Genomic DNA, 19294 nt, shown 5'->3' with positions numbered 1-19294 from the left:
TTTAGTGAGGCTCTCAGCAATTTAGTGAGGCCCTGCTTCCAAATAAAGTATAAAATAGGTCTGGGAGTATAACCCAGAGGTAGAAAAGCCCCTGGGTTCCAGCCCCAGTCCACAAAAAATAAAATAAAATAAATAAAAATAAAGAATAAAAATAGGGCTGGGGATATAGCTCGGAGGTAGAATGCCTCTGGGTTCAAACCGAAAAAAAAAAAATTAAAAAATTAAAATAAAATAGGACTGGGTAGAACTCAAGAGGTAATATACCCCTGGATTCAATCCCCAGTACCCTCCTCACACACACAAAAAAATCCCAACTCTTTTAAAGCAGCTTTAAAATAATTTTCTACTAAAGAAAAATATTATAAAACATAATATGCAAATTAAAATGCATAAAGTAAATTTTAATTGGTCCAAGCTAAAAAGCAAAAGGCAATAAAGATGGCAAAGTGCCTGCAATGTCTTTTCAAAATAGAAAACAGTCATCATTTTAAAGCCAAGGAGAAAGAAAATAAAAACTATTTAAAACTACCTAAAAATAAATGGGATGATAGAACAAGGTAAGCCGGGCGTGGTGGCGCACGTTTGTAATCCTAGTGCTTAGGAGGCTGAGACAGGTGGATCACACAGGTTCAAAGCCAGCCTCAGGTACTTAGTGAGGTTCTCAGCAACTTAGTGAGACCCTGTTTCCAAATAAAAAATATAAAATAGGTCTGGGGGTATAGACCAGAGGTAGAAAGCCTCTGGGTTCCATCCTCAGTACCACAAAAAAAAAAAAAAAAAAAAAAAAAAAGAACAAGGTAATCCTGCAGTCTCCAATTTCAGTTCAACCTACTTATTAATTATAAATATATTCAAATAAATGTGATAGGAGGCCTTTTTTGAGAAATAGGCTCCTGCACCAGGTCCCAGCAGACCAGATCAAGTCAGAATACTTACTGGTGCTAGGTGCCAAGTAATCAAACTGAACTCTGAAAGGGGCCAGCTTAAAAACAGAAAAACACACCCTGGTCTCACACACAATAAATTGAAAGGAGCCAGGTTTACCTGAGCCAGCAAGAAAAGAAAGTCCTGTTTTAGCTTTTGTTGTGTTTTGTTTAATTTTGGCACTGGAGATTGAACCCAGGGGCATTTTACCACTGAGCTATATCCCCAGCCCTTCTTATCTAGAAATAGGTCTTGCTTAATTACTGAAGATGACCTTGAACCTGCAATCTCCCAATCTCAACCTCCCAAGTAGTGGGGACTACAAGTACTTGTGGCCATGCACTCATAACCCATACTTAGCACTTAGCCCATTTTGAGAAACATAATCTTAGATGCTTATAGCTTATAATATACAAAATATTTTCACTCCTTACAACTTTTCTTAGTCCTTATAACAGGTCTTTGACACTATAGCAGGTTTTATAGGGAGTTTTTTTTTCTTTTTGTGGTACTCAGGATTGAACTCAGGGGTGCTCTCTCATGTGCTACATCCCCAGCCATTTTACTTATTTTGAGACAAGGTCTTACTAAATAGCCCAGGCTGGGCTCAAAATTATGATCCACTGCCTAAGCCTACCAAGCAGCTGGGATTACAGACATGCTCCACTACACCAGGCAAAAGTAGGTATTATTTTTGATTTCCAAAAGAGGAAAATGAGACTGAGAAATCTAAGCCACTTACCCAAAGTCTTATGATTTCTAGAAAGTAGAATCAGGTCTGTTTCCACTATGGCAAGGTAAAAAATTTACATTCTAATCAAAACTGATTACAGGTATTCAAAGAAAACACACTAACCACACAGGTAAAACTTCTACACTGTCATTTGTAAACAAAAGAAATTATCACTAGTTCATTCAACAAAACAGATGTCACTTTGCAGAGCTTTGATATTTTTCTTAAATACCTTTGAAAACAAGGATCGAAAAATATGAACTCTTATAAAAAGGGCTTTATTGTATTTTTATAGCTTATTACATACCTTGTAACAATCACTTTGTTAAATGTGAATGTCAGTTTTATTTTCGGTCCCTTTTTTCCTGGCTATTTACAAGCTTTGTAAGAATCGTTCCTTAATTAAGTCTAAACATAGTTTTATATAAATGGATTCCTGGAAATAAAACGTTCAGACTTAAGAAATGATTGTTACAGAGACTGTAACAGGCCGTAAAAAAACGAATGCCACTTTAAACAAAGATTTCTCATTTTAATTAAAAAGATAATCATCAGAACATTCCTACACTTAACAGAACCATTTAAAGAAGCTTCTTTGGGGAAAAAAAATATGGAGTATCTTACTCAGGACTATATAGTATAATCTACAATATATTTAAATGAAAGTTTCCACTGATTTGAAAGTAGGAATTATTTTGTACTGTTCTCACATTTTAAAGACACATTAAGAGAACAGATCCAAATGACATAAATCTCACTTCTAATTGTTTTTTAACATGAAAACTTTCAAAAGATTATTATTTTCCCAGAAGATATTGCTAAGACACATTTAACAATACTTAAAAATACGCTCTAAAATGACCACATACAAACACAATGATTAGGATTATATAGTTTGCTGATATGGTTTCTTTTCTTTTTTTTTTTCTTTTGGTGGTACTGGGGTTCCTGGAAACCCTTCTACTTCCGGGCTATCCTCCCAGACCTACTTTATATTTTTATTTGGAAACAGGGTCTCTTAAGCCAGCAAGGCTGGCTTCGAACCTGCGCGATCCTCCTGTCTCTGCCTCCCAAGCGTGCACCACCATGCCCGGCCTACTGATGTGGTTTCTAAGTGTTAGGTAAAGGAACCATATTCAGAAGACTATATCACACACATACCTTCAGAAAAAGAATGTGTACTCCCAAACTCTAAAAAAAAGCTGGAGCAATCCTTTTTTTCTAAACACCATGCCTGGATATGGTTGAAGGGTAATGAAAAACCGTTAGAGGAATGTGATGAAGCAAAACTTTTTTTTTTTTTTTTGCGGGTCTGTGGATGGAACCCAGGGGCATTCGACCTCCAAGCTTTACCCCCTGCCCTATTTTTTATTCTTTATTTTGGAACAGCGTCTCACTAAGTCGCAGAGGGCCCCACTAAGTAGTAGCTGAGGCTGTCCGCGAACCACGATCCTCTGGTCTCAGTCCCAAATGCTGGGATTACAAGTGTGCGCCACCACACCCAGCTGCAAAACTTTTTAATTAATTAATTCTACTAACTTTTAAATTGTCTATTTCTAATTCAGATCATGTAAAGTTAGGCAACAATCCAAGAGGGAATGAAGTAGAGCTATCATAATCAACTGCAACTTGAAAATCAGACACATCAATGTTCTACTAAAGACACCTCTTTTTTCTTTTTTTGTGGTATTGAGGATGGAACTCAGGGGACTTTTACCTCCAGGCTACACCCCAGCCCTAATTTTTTTTTTTTTTTTTTTTGGGTAGTGCTGGGGATAGAACGCAGTGGCATTCTGCCTCTGAACTATACCCCTGGTCCTATTTTTAAGTCTTTTTTATTTTTGGAAACAGGGTCTCACTGAATTGCAAAGGGCCTCTATAAATTGCTGAGGCTGTCTGAGAACCACAATCCTCCGGTCTCCGCCTCCCAAATGTTGGGATTACAAGTGTGCACCACCATGCTCAGCCTATTTATTTTATTTTATTTATTTATTTATTTATTTTTTTTGCAGGTTTGGGGATGGAACCCAGGGGCATTTGACCTCCAAGCTACACCTCCTACCCTATTTTTATTCTTTATTTTGAAATAGGGTCTCAGTAAGTTGCAGTGGGCCTAAGTAGCTGAGGCTGTCCGTGAACCACGATCCTCTAGTCTCCGCCTCCCGAATGCTGGAATTACAAGTGTGCACCACCATGCCCATCCTATTTTTTATTCTTTTTTGAAACAGGGTCTCCCTAAATTGCAGAGGGCCTAAATTGCTGAGGCTGGCCATGAAACTGTGATCCTCCAGTCTCAGACTCCCAAGTATTAGGATTACAACCATGCACCACCACACCCAACTTCCTTAAACAAATTTAATCTCACAGCCCAGCTCGGTGAAGTACACTTGTAATCCCAGTACTTGGGGAGCTGAGACAAGAGGACCACAGATTCACAGCCAGCCTCAGCAACTTTGTGAGGTCCTCTGCAATTTAGACCCAGTTTCAAAATAAAGAATAAAAAATAGGGCTGGAGGTATAGCTCGGAGAAAGGAATGCCCCTGGGTTCCATCTCCAGTACCACAAAAGAAAAAAAATTAATCTCAAGGTAATAACTGATAAGTCAGGTCCCTCCCCTCCCCTGTGTGATCTCACAGAGGGAACAGGAAGCAGAACCCCAGAAGCCAGAAGCGGAGATATCCCGAGACTTCAGGTGCCAGAGACAAACTTGAGATTGCAAGGCTACAGATGTCGTGAGAGAACTGGCATGCCTATAAGACATCGGTGCCTCCGATACGCCAGCCGAACAGGACTCTATGCAACTCTCCAGATGCGTGGCCCGTGGGTCCCTTCCCCACGGCCAGCTGACTTCCCCGAGGGTGCCGGGTCTGAATAAAGACGTGCTCTCTGATAGGCCGGTTGGTGTTTTTACCTCCCTCCTAAACTCCCTAACTCTATTTTCAACTTTTCAATAACCAAATAAAGCAAACACTAAACATTTAATTACCAATCATTCCGTTTTGCTTTTTTTTTTTTTTGGTACTAGAAATTGAACTCAACAGCATTCTACCCTTGAGCAACTACAGCCAGCCTGATTTTGTTTTTAATTTTGAAACAGGGTCTCACTAAGTAGCTGAGGCTGGCCTCAAATCAGCAATTCTCCTGTCTCAGCCTCCCAAGTACTGAGATTACAGATGTACCTGCCACAGTTTCCACTTTTGTTTCTTAATATCCAGACTGCTGCTTGGGATAATTTACAAAGAGATATGAGATAGAAGGACCCAAAAAATATGTTACTCAAGGAAAAGACTTCTTTGCCTCTTAATTATGTCCCTGAATAAGCAAATAATTCAAAATCATATCACTGATCTATGCAACCAGGAACAAGAGATTAGATGTTGGTCGGATCTTGACGATAAGGACCTTAAGATGTTTCTCCTTTTAAAAAAATTAAAAACATCCAGGCATGGTGGTGCATGTTTGTAATCCCAGCGCTTGGGAAGCTGAGACAGGAGGATCACACAGGTTTGAAGCCAGCCTCAGCTACTTAGTGAAGCTCTCAGCAACTTAGTGAAATCCTGTTACCAAATAAAGTTTAAAATGGGTTTTGGAGTATAGCCCAGAGGTAGAAAAAACCTGGGCCCCACCCCAGTACCACCACCCAAAATAAAAAAAACTTAAAACATAGCCAGGCATGGTGGCCCATGCTTGTAATCCCAGTACTTGGGAGGCTGAGATAGGGGGCTGACATAGGAGGATTGCAGATTTATGGCCAGCCTCAGCTACTTTAGTGAGGCCCTCAGCAACTTAGTGAGACTGTTTCAAAAATAAGAAATAAAGCTGGGTGTGATGGCGCACACTTGTAATCCCAGCATTTGGGAGGCTGAGATAGGAGGATCACAGTTTGCAGTTCGCAGCCAGCCTCAACTACTTAGTAAGGCCCTTTGCAACTCAGTGAGACCCTGTTTCAAAATAAGTAAAAATAGGCTGGGGGTGTAGATCAAAGGTAGAATGTCCCTAGGTTCCATCCCCAGTATCACTAAATAAATAAATAAATAAATAAATAAATAAAAAACAGGACTGGGGTGTAGCTTAGAGGTAGAATGCTCCTGGGTTCAATCCCCAGTACCATACACACACAAAAAGTCAGATACATGTATGTGGATCACAAGTGCAAAGCCAATGTAGGCAACTTAGTGAGACCCTATCTCAAAATAAAACGGCTAGGGGCATAGCTTAGTGGTAGAGCCCCTTGGTTTACCCCTAGTAGCTGAAGGGGTAAAAAAAAAAAAAAAAAAATTAAAAGATAAACTTTTTTTCATTTGCCTACCTTTTCAGTTTGTTGTTGGATTTTTTGGGTGTGTGTGTGTGTGTGTGTGTGTGTGTGTGTGTTACTGGGGATTGAACCCAGGGGCATTCTACCTCTGAACTATACCCTCAACCCTGTTTTTTTTTAAACAGGGTCTCACTAGGTTGATGAGAGTCTCACTACTTGCTGAGGCTGTCCTCAAACCTGAGATCCTCCTGTCTCAGCCTCTCAAGTACTGGGATTACAGGCATGGGCCACCATACCTGGCTACCTCTTCAGTTTAAGCTATACATGTTCTAAAGACCAAAGGTCATTTAAAAAAAAAAAATAGCTCTGAAGTCAGTCTCATCTTTACTGTCACTGGACTTACTTGAAACTCTATCCATAGGCTTCAGAGAAACCTTACATTTTCATTAAACAACATGAACAATATCTTTTTTAAATATTCAGAAAAGTCTCTAACATAGTGTTAAAATTTGTGGACTATCAAATACTTTCTCCTGTTAACTGTGTATTATCTTTTGTGTTTGATCCTCAATGGAAAAAGGCATCAAGAACTGAGACATGCATTCCAAAAATGCAAAATTAGCCCGGCATGGTGACGCACACTTGTGATCCCCGTGCTTGGGAGGCGGAGACAGTGGATCGCACAGGTTCAAAGCCAGCCATGCTGGCTTAAGAGACCCTGTTTCCAAATAAAAAGTATAAGATAGGTCTGGGAGCGTAGCCTGGAGGGAGAAGGGTTTCCAGGAACCCCAGTACCACCAGAAGAATAATGCAAAATTAAACCACAAAAAGATATCACTACCTACCTGTTAGAATAACTTACAATAAAAAATATGGAAAACCCCAAGTACTAATAAGGACACCACCAACCAAATTTTACTTTTCTCAAGAATTTCCTTTTTCATTTATAGTATCCTACTCAAGCAAACCTTATTCATTGTATAGCCAGAATATCCCTTGTCTTTCTTTTCTATACCTACACTAGCTCAAGCCCACTTGGCATCTTGCTTAGACTATTATACAGCCCTTAAATGACCTTTCCACCTATTTCCCCTTCCTCAGTCCAACCCACACTAAATCAAACCATTAAAGTGGTCTTTAGGCCAGGCGTGGTGGTGCACGCTTGTAATCCAAGCTGAGACAGGAGGATCGCAGAGGTTTGAAGCCAGCCTCAGCTACTGAGTGAGGCTCTCAGCAACTTAGTGAGACCCTGTTTCCAAATAAAATAGAAAATAGGTCTGGGAGTATAGCCCAGAGGTAGAAAGCCCCTGGGTTCCACTCCCAGTACCACAAAAAAAAAAAAAAAAAGTGGCCGGGCGTGGTGGCGCACGCTTGTAATACCCCCCCCCCATGCTTGGGAGGCGGAGACAGGAGGATCTCGTCGCAGGTTCGAAGCCAGCCGCACTGGCTTTAAGAGATCCTGTTTCCAAATAAAAATATAAAATAGGGGTCTGGGAGTGTAGCCCAGAGGTAGAAGGGCTTCCATGAACCCCAGTACCACAAAAAAAAAGTGGTCTTTAATCTTCTGTTTTTATTGCAAACAGGGAAATCAGATTCAAATGTAAATTATAGACTGTTAAGAAAAACCTGTTCTCCCATGTTTATCCTTCTTCTAGGGGCCAAAGACCTCAGATTAAAATTTTCTGCACTGTCAACAAAAATATAAAATTTAAATTTAAAAATATCAAATACCTAGGAATAAATGTATTAAAAAGATATACACATTCATGGACAGCCTCAGCTACTACTTAGTGAGGCCCTTTGCAACTCAGTAAGACCCTGCTTCAAAATAAAGAATAAAAAATAGAGATGGGGTGTGGCTTGGAGGTAGAATGCCCCTGAGTTCCATCCCCAATACCACACACAAAAAAAAGTATACAAATACCTTTATACAAGCCAGGCATGGTGGCGCATGCTTGTAATCCCAGCACCTGGGAGGCTGAGACAGGAGGATCACACAGGTTCGAAGCCAGCCTCAGCTACTTAGTTTAGTGAGGCTCTCAGCAACTTAGTGAGACCCTGTTTTCAAATAAAATATAAATAGGTCTGGGAGTATAGCCCAGAGGTAAGAAAGCCTCTGGGTTCCACCCCCAGTACCACCAAAAAAAAAAAAAAAAAAAAACCTTTATACAAAGAAATTAAAAATAAAAGTAAATTGAAGGATACACCATTTTTGTGGGTTATAAAACTCAATAATGTTAAAATCTCAGTTCTCCCAAAATATATATGTAGGTTCAATAAAATCCCAATAAAAAACAATAGCAAGGTGTTTTCTGGAAACTGACAAACTGATTCTAATATATATGGAAATACAAATGGCCAAGAATTGGCAATGCAATGCACTCCTAAGGTGAGGTGGAGTTGAGGGGCAGGCATATATAATTATATGTGAAGAAATATTATAAAAATACAGTAATAGTCAGGCCTGGTGGTGCACACTGATGATCCCAATACTTGGGAGGCGGAGACAAGAGGCTTGCAGGTTAGAGACAGTCTCAGCAAGTAGTGAGACTCTCATCAACCTTGGGAGATCCTGTTTCAAAATAAAAATAAAATAGAGCTGAGATGGCAGTATAGCTTGGAAGTAGAATGCCCCTGGATTCCATCCACAGTACCACAAAAAATAAAAATAAAAATAAAAATACAGCAATGGAAAAGTGTAGTTGGGCATAGTGGGGCATGCCTATAATCCCAGCTATTTGAGAAGATGAGGCAGGAAGATTGCCGGCTAAAGATCAGCTTCAGCAATTTAGCAGGACCCTGTCTCAAAATAAAGTAAAAAGGGCTGCAAGTGTAGCTCAGTGGTACAGCGCTTGACTAGCATGTGTGAGGCTCTGGGTTCAATCCTCAGTACCACACATACACAAACAAAAATGTCCAATGGAAGTCCCAAACATAGGTTCACACACTCATATAGGCACATATATATGAAAAAAGTGACCCAACAATTCAACAGAGAAAGAACAATCTTTTCAGCTGGGCATGATAGCACATACCTGCAACCCCAGTATGTAAGAGGCTAAGAAATAAGGATCACAGGTTCACAGCCAGCCCTCAGTAACGTAGTGAGACACTGTTTCAAAATAAAAAATAAACCAGTGTAGTGGCATACACTTGTAATCCCAGTACTTGGGAGACTGAGACAAGAGGACCACAAGTTCAAGGACAGCCTAAGCAAGTAGTGAGACTCTCACCAACCTAGTGAGACCCTGTTACAAAATAAAAATTAAAAACAACAAAAACAAAACAAAACAAAAAATAGGGCTGCCAAGTGTGGTGGTGCACACTTGTAATCCCAGTGCTTGGGAGGCTGAGATAGGAGGATCACAGGCCAGCCAGCCTCATATAAGAAATAAAATAGGCCCACTGCAACTTAGTGAGAACCTGTTTTAAAGAATAAAAGCTGGGCGAGGTGGCACATGCTCGTAATCCCCGCGCTTGGGAGGCTGAGACAGGAGGATCACACAGGCTCAAAGCCAGCCTCAGATACTTAGTGAGACCCTGTTTCCAAATAAAATACAAAAAATAGGTCTGAGAGTATAGCCAAGAGGTAGAAAGTCTCTGGGTTCCACTCCCAGTACCACCATAAATAAATAATTAATTAAAAAATCGAGCTGGAAGTATAGCTCAGAGGTAAAAGGCTCCTGGGTTCAACCCCTAGTGCCACAAAAACTAGGAGGAGGAGGAGGAGGAGGAGGAGGAGGAGGAGGAGGAGGAGGAGGAGGAGGAGGAAATAGGGCTAGGGTATAGCTCAGATGCAGAATGCCTCTGTGTTCTATCCCCAATACCAAAAAAATAAAAAATAAATAAAAATAGATTAAAAATAAAAATGGGAAACTGGGCGTGGTGGTACACATTTGCCATTAATTGGGAGGCCAAAACAGGAGAATCACACAAGGTTCAAAGCCAGCCTCAGCTACTGAAGCTCTCAGCAACTTAGTGAGACCCTATTTCCAAATGAAACATAAAATAGGGCTTGGGTATGGTGGCGCACGCTTGTAATCCCAGCATGCACCTGTAATCCCAGCATTCAGGAGGCAGAGACTGTAGGATTGCAGTTCGCGGCCAGCCTCAGCTACTTAGTGAGGCCTTCCGCAACTTAGTGAGACCCTGTTTCTAAATAAAGAATAAAAAAAATAGGGCAAGCCGGGCATGGTGGCGCACGCTTGTAATCCCTGCGCTTGGGAGGCGGAGACAGGAGGATCACGCAGGTTCGAAGCCAGCCTCACTGGCTTAAGAGACCCTGTTCCCAAATAAGAAATAAAATAGGTCTGGGAGTATAGCCCGGAGGTAGAAGGGTTTCCAGGAACCCCTGTACCACCAAAACAAAACAAAAAAAGTAGGGCAGAGGGTATATCTCAGAGGTCAAATGCCCCTGAGTTCCATCCCAGACCTGCCCCCACCAAAAAAAAATGCTTCAGAAAAAAAGAAATGTCACCTGTACTTAGAGTTCTTGTTTAATTCTGAAACTGACTAAAGTATTAAGAGAAATGTACTAGTTACCAAACACTAATCCATGGACCAACCATCAAGAAATGTTTACGGCTGTAGAGTAAAATAAAAACAAGGCTGGTGAACATATATACATAGTCATATATACACACCAATTCAATTGGAAAGACTATCAATTTTCTATGCCTGCTGTTAACAGACTGGCACTTATTTAGTGGCTTAAAACAACACAGTGTATAGTTCTGTAATCTGAAATGTGCCTTATTGGGCTGAAATCAAGGTGTTGGTGGGACTGTGTTGTTACAGAAGCTCTAGCTTTGCCCCCGTCCAGCTTCTACAACCTCATGTTCCTTAGCTCAGGGCACCTTCCTCATCTTCAAAGCCAGCAACAGCAGACTGAATTCTCACAGAGCATCATTCTGACCTCTGCTGCTTCCCTCTTACACATTTACAGACACCTGTAATTAAATGGAGTCCAACCTAGAGAGTCCAGAACAATTTTCCTACCTAAAAGTCAGGAGATTAGTAATCCTGCTCCACTTTCTACCTTACTTCCTCTTTCCACATAACTTGTTCACAATTTCTTGGGATCAGGAGGTTGACATCTTCGCACCCTCAAAGGGTAGGCGTGTGAAACATTATTCAAAAAAAACCAAAAATGTTTAAAGTTTCTTTATTCTGAGGTTATATATTTTTGTTGTTTTTGTCATTAAAGTGTCTTTTTTTTTGGTGCGTGCGTGTGTGTGTGTGTGTGTGTGTGTGTGTGTGTGTGTGTTACCAGGGATGGAACCCAGGGGCTTCCTACCCCCGGGCTACACTCCCAGACCTATTTTATATTTTATTTGGAAACAGGGTCTCACTAAATTGCTGAGAGCCTCACTAAGTAGCTGAGGCTGGCTTAGAACCTGCCCAATCCTCCTGTCTCAGCCTCCCAAGCGCTGGGATTATAAGTGTGCACCACTCACACCCAGCTAATGTGTTCTTTCTTTTTAAAATGAGGGTGTTAGGTGTTAGCTGGGCGTGGGGGTGCACATTTGTAATCCCAGTACTTTGGAAGCCAAGACAGGAGGATCCCGCAAGTTCAAAGCCAGCCTCAGCTACTTAGTGAGGCTCTGAACAACTTAGTGAGACCCTGTTTCCAAATAAAATATAAAATAGGTCTGGGAGTGTAGGCAGGAGTAAAAAACCCCTGGGTTCCATCCCAGTACCACTAAATAAATAAATAAATAAATAAATAACAGTGTTGCTGAGCATAATGACATGTGCCTGTAATCCCAGTACTTGGGAGGCTTAAAACAGGAGGATCACGGATTCAAGGACAGTCTCAGCAAGTAGTGACACTCTCATCAACCTAGTGAGATCTTGTTTCAAAATAAAAATAAAAAATCAAGCTAGTAGTGTAGCTCAGAGGTAGAATGCCCTGGGATTCAATCCCCATTACCACCTACACACACCCACACACCCACACACACATGATGGTGCTATTATGATCACACTTTTTCACATCTTGGTGTATAGGGGGAAAAACTTGCTAACTCTCTGAATTCTGTGTAAGTAGTGCAAAAATCTTTGAAAATATTTTATTGATACCTTAAATGTAAAGGGTACCAACAGCGTTAGACTCCTATAACCCCAGCCATTCGAAAGGCTGTAGCAAGAGTATCACAAGTTTCAGGCCAGCCTCGGAGCCCCATTCTAGAGCGTTGCTGGGTTCAATCCCCAGTACTAGGAAAAAAGATGACATCAACCTTATTCCTTCCAAAGTCAAAAGAGTAGTGTTGTGATAGTGCCAAACTTTTCAAAGTATCACTGTGAAATAAAGCAAAGATTTGGATTATCTCTTTATGTTCTTTTCCTGCATTACATGATACAAAGATATCTTCTGCATAAATTTGTGATTCTGAAAGTATCCATTCAATAGTATGGTTCAGCAACCAAAATGAGAAAGTGCTAGTTAAGATAGTGCCAACACTAGAGAACATAAAGAAAGATAGTGGTAGCCGGGCGTGGTGGCGCACGCTTGTAATCCCAGCATTCGGGAGGCAAAGACTGGAGAACTACGTTTCACTGACAGCTTCAGCTTAGTGAGGCCCTTGGCAACTCAGTGAGACTCGGTTTCAAAAATAAAAGACTAAAAAGTAGGGCTGGGAGTGTAGCTCGGAGGTGGAATGCCCCTGGGTTCCATCCCCAGTACCACAAAAATAAATAAATAAATAAATAAATAAATAAATAAATAAATAAATAACAAGCCGGGCGTGGTAGCGCACGCTTGTAATCCCCACGCTTGGGAGGCAGAGACAGGAGGATCGCGCAGGTTCGAAGCAAGCCGTGCACGCTGGCTTAGGAGACCCTGTTTCCAAATAAAAATGTAAAAATAGGTCTGGGAGTGTAGCCCGGAGGTAGAAGGGCTTCCAGGAACCCCAGTACCACCAAAAAATAAATAAATAAATAAATAAATAAATAAATAAATAAAATAAAAAACAAAATAAGGCTGGGGATATACCTCAGAGGTAGAATGCCCGTGGGTTCAATCTGCAGGACCACCACCACAAAAAAAAAAAAAAAAAAAAAAAAAAAGCCAGCCATGGTGGTGCTTGCCTGTAATCTCAATACTTGGGAGGCTGAGACAGGAGGGATTGCAGTTTTGCAGCCAGTCTCAGCAAGTTAGTTAGAACCGGATTCAAAATAAATAAAATAGTTGTGACTGAAAGGTGGGTTCATCCCAGTAAGTACCACATATGCAAATAAAGTACACTAAATAAATAGGGGCTGAGGTATACAGCAGTATAGAGCAAGCATGAAACATTAGGCTCAATCCCCACTACCAAAAAAGAAAAAGGCTCAATCCCCACTACCAAAAAAGAAAAAGAGAGAAAGATACAATAGCTGAATAGCTGTTACTATTCATCGTTATTATAAATAACAAAAGAAAAAATCTCTCCCATTTTCATGTATTCTTGGTTTTTTGTTTTTGTTTTGTTTTTTGGTGCTAGGGACTGAAGCCAGGGGCACTGTACCTCTAAGCTATAACCCAGCCCTAATTTATTTCTTATTTTGAAACTGGGTCTTCCTAAGTTGTGGAGGGCCTCACTAAACTGTTGAGGTGAGCCATAAAACTGTGATCCTCCTATCTCAGCCTCCCAAGTACTAGGGGTATAGGCATGCACTACCACGCCCAGCTGTTACCCTGAAACTAACAAAAATCAATCAGATCAGGTCATAAACCTGTTAATAGGAAAGGCAATATATCCAAATTATAGGAAAGAGAAAGACTTCTGAAGGAGTTTCCAACTCAAAAGGTTCCTCTAGGCAGACAGGGAATTTCTCCAAGTCCTGGGCCTTTTGCTTCCTTGCTTCCTGACCCCAACCCTGGCCACAAATGAAGGCAACACAGGAAAAATGGTAGAACAATCTTATTTTGAGTTTCATATTAATCTCAGTATCTTTTCTTTTGTTATCCGAGTCTTCTCTAAAATGTCCTCAATGGGGCTCTGAGAACTAATGAGAACGCCTCAAGCTATTCTAACTATCCAGAGATTTTCCAAGCCCGGGATAATAGACTAGTTGAAACTGCTACGATCCAGTGGATTTTTCTCACATAAAATTTTCTCTCAAATGCCAATTTTACAATAAGACCCTGTTTCAAAATAAAAGAATAAGTATGGCATGGTGGTGCATGCCTATACTCCCATACTTGGAGGGCTGAGACAGGACTGCAGGTTCAAGAACAGGCTCAGCAAATAGACTCTTACTAAACTAGCCAGACTGTTTCAAAATAAAAATTTAAAAATAAGGCTGAGGGTGCAGCTCAAAGGCAGAATGGTCCTGGGTTCAATCCCCCGTGCCACTAAAAATAAATAAATAAGTAAGTAAGTAAGTAAGTAAGTATAAAACAGCTCTTTTGAAAGTTAATTTCCTATATGGGCATGGTACTTCATGCCTGTAATCCCAGTACTTGGGAGCATAAAACAGGAGGATCTCAGGTTCAAAGCCAGCCTCAGCAATTTAGTGAGGCCATCAGCAATTTAGTGAGACACTGTTTCAAAATAAAAAAAAAAGGGCTGAGAGTGTAGCTGAAGGGAGAACACTCCAGGGTTCAATCCCCAGCACCACACAAAAAATATTATGTATAAAAAGGGCTCAGGTTGTAGCTTAGAAGTAAAATGCCCCTGGGTCCAATCCTCAGTACTACTACTACTACTACTAATAATAATAATAATAATAATAATATTTCCTAACTTAGCAACACAAACAAAATTCCTGATAACTATTCAAAGTAAAAATTTACCCCATATCTAATAATTCTCGGTACCAGTCCCATGATACCAGGGATTGAACCTAATGCCATTCTACTACTAAGCTACACCCCCAGTTCTATTTTTTATTCTTATTTTTGAAACAGGGTCTCACTGTGTTGCAAAGGACCTCACCAAGTAGCTGAGGCTGTCTGCAAACAGCGATCCTCCTGTCTCAGCCTCCTGAATACTGGGATTACAAGCATGCAACACCACACCCGGCTCCCCCAACCCTATTTTATTTTATATTAATTTTGAAACAGGGTCTCTCTAGGTTGCAGAGTCTCACTACATTGCCGAGGCTGTCCTCAAAACTACAATTCCTCCTGTCTCAGCCTCCCAAGTACTGGGATTATAGGCATGTGCCACCACACCCAGCTAATAATTACCTCTCAACAATTTATTATGCTAAGTATAAGATGTGCCTACAATTTCAGTACATAGGAGGCTGAGACAGGAAAACTACATGTTCAAGGCTAGCCTAGGCAACTTAGCAAGACCATGTTTTAAAATAAAAAATAAAATAGGGCTACAAAGTAGCTTAGTGATAGAACCCCCTGGGTTCAATTCTCTAGTACTACACAAAATAACAATGATCCCAGAGTAAATTTTAAGTCTAGACCATGTGTGAAATTTGGTCAAGTCTGAATTAGCAATCCAGCTAATAAGACTGATAGTAAAATCCCTCATCAAAGAATTACATAAATGCCAGCCAGGTGTGGTGGCATACGCTTGTACTCCCAGCATCTGGCAGGCTGAGACAGGAGTATCATGATTTGAGGACCGCCTCAGCCTCTTAGTGAGGCCCTTTGCAACTCAGTGAGATCCTGTTTCAAAATAAAGAATAAAAAATACGGCTGGGCGTGTAGCTCTGAGATAGAATGCCCCCCCCTTCCACCCCCAGGACTGCAAAATAAAAAAGAATCACATAATTGCAATAATGAGTATTTTCATGAAAGTATCCATTTCATGTCAGCAATCTAAACAAAAGTTTATATTTTTAACTGTGGACATCAAGCACCTGTACCAAAGTTGTTATTAGCAATTCACAACTGATAGGGTAAAGCCAAAACAAAGTAAAACCCAATCTCATTTAAAAAGGTCTTCCATATGTACTGTGTACTACTCGAGGCAAACTCAAATAAAATACCTTCCTATCTCAAAATTGATTGAATAAGTAGACATGTTATACCAAGAAAAATGGGACCAAAGGAAATTACAACTTACTCAGATTCATAATGAGACTGTTAATGAGCTGAAAAAGAATACCAAATCCCTAACTTTCTATTCTCTGCTTCTCTCACTAAGGTGTCATTCTTGGTGATCCTCTTCCAGTTGGCCTTTTCAAACAGCTACCACAAGAACAGGCAACATCAGAAATAAAAGTTAACTAAAATTGCAGAAAAATTGACTTTTCCCTATGGAAACTGACTCAATAGTTGATAATATGTGGTGCCTCAAAAGCTGCTAACTACAACAAGGCCATCTCCAGGTCTGCTTTAAGTCAACCAGGAGACCATTAGCAAAACATAACTCACTGCTACAAAGTAGAGATCAAGTAGTTGAGAATGTTCCTAAGCTGAGGTCTAAAGGGAGTAAAAAGAATGATCTCATAATGTCTCCTTATGATCTGTAAATCACAATATTCCATAAATCTGACACAAGTGTCAGGATTATGAGTCAAGTCTCTAAGTAGAAAAATAAAAATAAGCTGCTGCCACTTTTCTGACCTAAATCTAGAAGCTAGCTACAGAGATAAAGCAACTTTCACCTACTTCTAAAATTAAAAATAATTTCAAGGCCCTCTCTTAATATTTCAGAATTTCAACATTACACATATTCAAGACATGTCTTCAGGCTTAAGAGAATTTTGTTAATGATACACTAGAACTTTAAGTGTTTTTGAAGATACTAGTATAAATAAAGTTTGATTTGACCAGTTTCTAAAATAAAAAATAAAAATTCACATAGCACAATGGTGCACACTTGCAATCCCCGTACTTAGGAGACTGAGACAGGAGGATCGCAGCCTCAGAAAAAATTTTTTTTTTTTTTTTTTTTTTGCGGTGCTGGTGATGGAACCCAGGGGCATTCTACCTCCGAGCTATACCCTCAGCCCTATTTTTTATTCTTTATTTTAAAACAGGGTCTCGAGCCGGGCGTGGTGGCGCACGCTTGTATTCCCCGCACTTCGGAGGCTGAGACAGGAGGATCGCACGGGTTCGAAGCCAGCCTCAGCTACTTAGTGAGGCTTTCAGCAACTTAGTGAGACCCTGTTTCCAAATAAAATATATTTTAAAAAAGGTCTGGGAGTATAGCCCTGAGGTAGAAAGCCTCTGGGTTCCACCCCCCAGTACCAAAAAAATAAAAATAAAACCGGGTCTCGATGAGTTGCAAAGGGCCTCATTAAATAGTAGCTGAGGCTGTCTGCGAACCGCGATCCTCCAGTCTCAGCCTCCTAAGTGTTGGGATTACAAGGGTGGCCCACGCTTGCTGGGTTTCAGCCTCAGCTACTTAGTGAGGTACTCTGCAACTGCAACTTAGTGTGACCTTGCTTCAAATTAAAGAATAAAAAATAGGGCTGGGGATGTAGCTCTGAGGTAGAATGCCCCTGGGTTCCATCCCTAGTACTGCAAAAAAAAAAAAAAAAAAAGAAAAAAACTCTTATAAATGGGGAAGTTTAAAGCCTAAATTGAGTTGGGTTAGTACCCATGTTTAGTTTGTTATGGCATTTTATTCTGGCAAAGCCACAATTTTATGTAATTTTAAAAAAAGAATAATATTTGGATTGACAAGTCACAATTACTTCTAAAAGAGCAAAACTTGGCTATAAATATCAGTGACCCTAAAGCCACCTGTTAGACTAGAAGTATAGTCTACCATTCTTTAGTTGAAACCACAGAGTCTGATTTTACACCTAGATATACAAGAAGCATCAGATTAAAAGCATCAAATGTCAGGCTATACAAATTTGCCAAAAATAAGCTTAGCAGAAGAAAAGCATGATACAAAGTTAAAGAAACAGGCTCCAAGAGGCATCTTTTGCTTTTGCTTTTTAGTAACTGGGGACTAAACCTAGGAACCTTTTACTTCTGAGCTATACCACCACCACACCATTTTTTTTTTTTTCTTCAGTACTAGGGATTGAACTCAGGGGCATTCTAACTCTGGTCTACATCCCCAGCTCTATTTTTTTTATTCTTTATTTTTTAAAACAGGGACTAAGTAGCTGAGACTGGCTGCAAACCTTTGTGTGGTGGTACACACTTGTACCCAGGATATTCTACCTCAGAGCTACACCCCAGGCCCTTTTTATCTTTGTGTATGCACGTGTGTGTGTGTGTGTGTGTGTGTGTGTGTGTGTGTGTGTGTAGTACTAAGGATTGAATACACGGGTAGTCTACCTCTGAGCTACACCCCCAGCCCTATTATTTTGAAAAAGGGTCTCAGTAAGTTGCAGAGGGTCTCACTAAATTGATGAGGCTGGCTGAGAACCTGCAATTCTCCTGTTTCAGCTTCCCAAGTACTGGGATTACAAGTGTGCACCACCGCACCCTGCTTATCTTTTATTTTTTTAGTGGTACTGTGGTTCCTGGAAGCCCTTCTACTTCTGGGCTACACTCCCAGACCTATTTTATATTTTTATTTGGAAACAGGGTCTCTTAAGCCAGCGAGGCTGGCTTTGAACCTGCACGATCCTCCTGTCTCCGCCTCCCAAGCGCAGGGATTACAAGCTTGCGCCACCACACCCGGCTTATCTTTTATTTTAAAATAAGATCCGAGTTGCTGAGATTGGCCTCAAACCTAGGATCCTCCTGTTTTAGCCTCACAAGTACTAGGATTACGGACATGCACCAACAAGAAGGGCTAAGGGGTTTATATATATCCACAAAATCCAATTCATGTTCACACTGTGCTCCACCTAAGTGATGATTAGCCATCTCCACTAATCTTGTTTCAGAGTTAGTGTGTGTGTGTGTGTGTGTGTGTGTGTGTGTGTGTGTGTTGGGGAGTACTGGGATAGAACCCAGAGGCATTCTATTCCTGAGCTACACCCCCAGCCTTATTTTTATCTTTTATTTATTTGGGGGGGGGGGCTGGGGATGGAACCTAGGGGCATTTGACCTCCAAGCTACATCCCCTGCCCTATTTTTTTATTCTTTATTTTGAAACAGGGTCTCACTAAGTTGTGGAGGGCCTCACTAAGTAGTGATCCTCCGGTCTCAGCCTCCCAAATGATGGGATTACAAGCATGCGCCACCACGCCGGGCTTATTTTTATATTTTTATTTTGGAACAAAGTCTCACTAGGTTGATGAGAGTCTAACTACTTGCTGAGGCTGTCCTCAAACCTGTGATCCTCCTGTGTCAGCCTTCCAAGTATTGGTACTACAAGAGTGTGCCACCAGGCCCAGCTTAAACTCATCATTTCTGATGGGTCATGGCCTTCCTTGCCTTTTTCAGAAAGTGATACTGTACCTGGCCTCCACATTTCATCACCTCACAATTTAGCTCTAAGTTTTGCTTTGCTTTACCCTAGTCGATATTAATTTTGCTCCTAATCTCCTTGTACCCATGTCTCCCTGCCCAGTTGGCA

The 19294-nt window shown here is 40.7% G+C and overlaps 1 protein-coding gene across 1 annotated transcript in view; it reads right to left on the bottom strand.

Moving 5' to 3' along the window:
• The window catches only part of BTRC (beta-transducin repeat containing E3 ubiquitin protein ligase), a gene marked incomplete at both ends in the record, with an annotated part of 197982 nt that overhangs the window by 177873 nt on the left and 815 nt on the right, over positions 1–19294 (bottom strand).

The sequence above is a fragment of the Muscardinus avellanarius genome, assembly GCF_963383645.1.
Source record: "Muscardinus avellanarius genome assembly, chromosome: 4".
NCBI lineage: Eukaryota > Metazoa > Chordata > Mammalia > Rodentia > Gliridae > Muscardinus > Muscardinus avellanarius.
Note: the sequence above shows the minus strand (reverse complement) of the source record. Positions and strands in the feature narration are given on the sequence as shown.